Raw genomic sequence first — 2,826 nt, 5'->3', positions numbered from 1 at the left:
ACTATAGCCTGGGAATCAGAGGTCGACTCCAGCGCTTCTGTGAATCCAGACGAGGAAATGATCTGCACTGATGCCCAGAATCTTTATGAGTTGGATCCAGGACCAGACGCAGAAGGTTCTGACCATAATGTAGACCCTCGTTCCCAAACTGTAACTCCTGCTGGTGGAGACAATGAGGAAGACGATGATGAGACTCAATTACCTGATTGGAGCGACAACTTTAGTTTTTTGTCAGGGCAGGAACAGGTTGGCTCTGAGGATGACGGGTGTGATAACGCACAGGGTGATGATGATGAGGTTGGAGATCCCACTTACTGTCAACCCACAGTCAGCCAAGAGATGAGGTCAGCAGAGGAGGTGGAGGAAGATGCTAGTGACGACGAGGTCAGGTTGCGCCTTCCTGGACAGAGACGTAGTACTGGAAGCACGTAAACAACTGCATCCTCAAACACAACTCTGCCTCTCACCACAAGTCGTGGTGGCTCTTCAGGTCGCATGGGTGCTAAGCCTTGCATAGCCTGGGCATTTTTTCAGATCGATAAAGATGACCCAACTCGTGTTATCTGTAACATTTGTCAGCAAAAGCTAAGTAGAGGCCAAAAAATACATAGTTTGAGTACTTCATGCATGAACCGGCACATGGACATGAAGCATAAGTTGCAGTGGGAAGCTCAGTGTGCTACAATGCGGCCTAGCTGGCCGGGCCAACCACCGTCTGCCATATCTTGTGCATCCGCGGCCTCTTCATCCTCTGTGACTGGGGGGACAGCAGTCACACCTGTTTTGGGGCGCAGACCTGCCACCTCTTTACCCGCAACAGCCAGCGTGATTGGACGAGTAGGCATGGACAGGGGCGTTACATGTCGCTGACTGGGCACTGGGTAACTATGGTGACAGCAGGACAAGGGGCTGCTGTCCAAGTCTTGCCGTCCCCACGAGTTGTGCGTCAATCCTCTTTATGTCAAAGTTCCTCCACTGCTTCTGCCTCCTCAACCTCCTCTCGGTCTTCCACCTGCACCCAAAGCCTGTCTGGTCATGCCACAAGCTTTCTAACTGCGCAGAAGGGATCCTGCACACCTCCTTACTATGCTGGCAGTAGGTCTCAACGTCATCAGGCGGTTTTTACTTTGAAATGTCTGGGAAATGTGAGTCACACAGCTGAGGAGTTGTGGTCAGCTCTGGAGAACCAATTTCATGAATGGTTGTCTCCACTGGACCTGAAACCAGGGAAGGCCGTGTGCGACAATGCTGCAAACCTGGGTGCGGCCCTTCACCGGGGCAATGTCACACACGTGCCTTGTATGGCTCACGTGTTGAACCTGGTTGTCCAGCAATTTTTAGCCCACTATCCCAGACTAGATGGCCTTCTGCAGAGGGCACGGTCGCTGTGTGCTCACTTCCGCCGTTCGCATCCCGCAGCTCAGCGACTTACATCTCTACAGAAGTCGTTGGGCCTGCCACTTCACCGGCTAAAATGCGATGTGCTTACCCGGTGGAATTCAACTCTGCACATATTGCAGCGACTGTGGCAGCACCGACAAGCCCTGGTGCAATACGTTCTGACGTATAGCCTGGGCCAACGAGAACCAGAGGTGGGGCAAATCACGTTGGAGGAGTGGTCTCAGATCAGGGACCTATGCACCCTTCTGCACAGTTTTGAAATGGCGACGAAGATGTTTAGTGCTGACGATGCCATTATCAGCATGACTATTCCGGTGATTTACATGCTGGAGCACATGTTAAACAGAATTCGGAGTCAGGTGGTGGCACAAGAGGAGGTGGAGGAAGTAGAGGAGGAGGAGTTGTATGCGGAAGGGCTAACATCTGCAAGGTCCAGATGGTCGGCAGCACCAAGGCGGCAGGCATGTGAGGGTGGGGGAGATGGATTACCAGGGCGCATGGTAGCAGCCAAACTAGTGAGGAAGGTGCAGGAGCCCAGGAAGAAGTGGAGGACGAACTGATGGAAGACTCATCAGATGAGGGAGACCTTGATCACATTTCTGTGGAGCGAGGTTGGGGGGAGAGGACAGAGGAAGGAAGCATGATTGTTACCTTGCCACCAACACAACAGGGACTTGGTGCTCCTGGATGCGCAACACACATGAGTGCCTTCTTGCTGCACTACCTGCAACATGACCCTCGAATTGTGAGAATTAGAAATAATCCTGACTACTGGGTTGCCACACTGTTAGATCCCCGGTACAAAAGTAAATTTGCAGAAATTATTCCTGCCATAGAAAGGGATGCACGCATGCAGGAGTATCAGCAGAGACTGTTGCAGAATCTTACATGTGCTTTTCCACAAAACACCAGTGGTGCACGTAGTGAATCTCACAGTTCCAACTTGCCAACCATGGGACCGTCAAGTGTTCAGCACTCAAACCGTAACAGAACCACAGTATCTGCTGGTAACATCTATTTTGCGGAATCATTTCACCACTTTTTTAGCCCATCCTTTGCAAGGCCACAGGAGACAAGAAGTCTGACACATAGTCAACGCCTAGAGACGATGGTACAGGAGTATCTCCAAGTAAACATTGAAGCCATGACTGTGTCACTGGACCCTTCCTCTTTTTGGGCTTCCAATCTGGATAAATGGCCGGAGCTAGCCACTTACGCCTTGGAGATCTTGTCATGCCCCACAGCCAGCGTTCTGTCTGAACGTGTGTTCAGCGCTGCTGGTGGTGTGCTGACAGATAAGCGCACGCGGCTCTCCACTGATAATGTAGACAGACTCACGTTCATAAAGATGAACAAATCATGGATCCGAAACGACTTTTCTACCCCTGTGTCATCCTGGGGAGAGTAAAAGCTTGATGATTGGTT

The sequence above is a fragment of the Phyllobates terribilis genome, unplaced genomic scaffold (assembly GCF_046119375.1).
Source record: "Phyllobates terribilis strain yellow unplaced genomic scaffold, ASM4611937v1 Scaffold_11__3_contigs__length_659146591, whole genome shotgun sequence".
Taxonomy (NCBI): Eukaryota; Metazoa; Chordata; class Amphibia; order Anura; family Dendrobatidae; genus Phyllobates; species Phyllobates terribilis.
Note: the sequence above shows the minus strand (reverse complement) of the source record.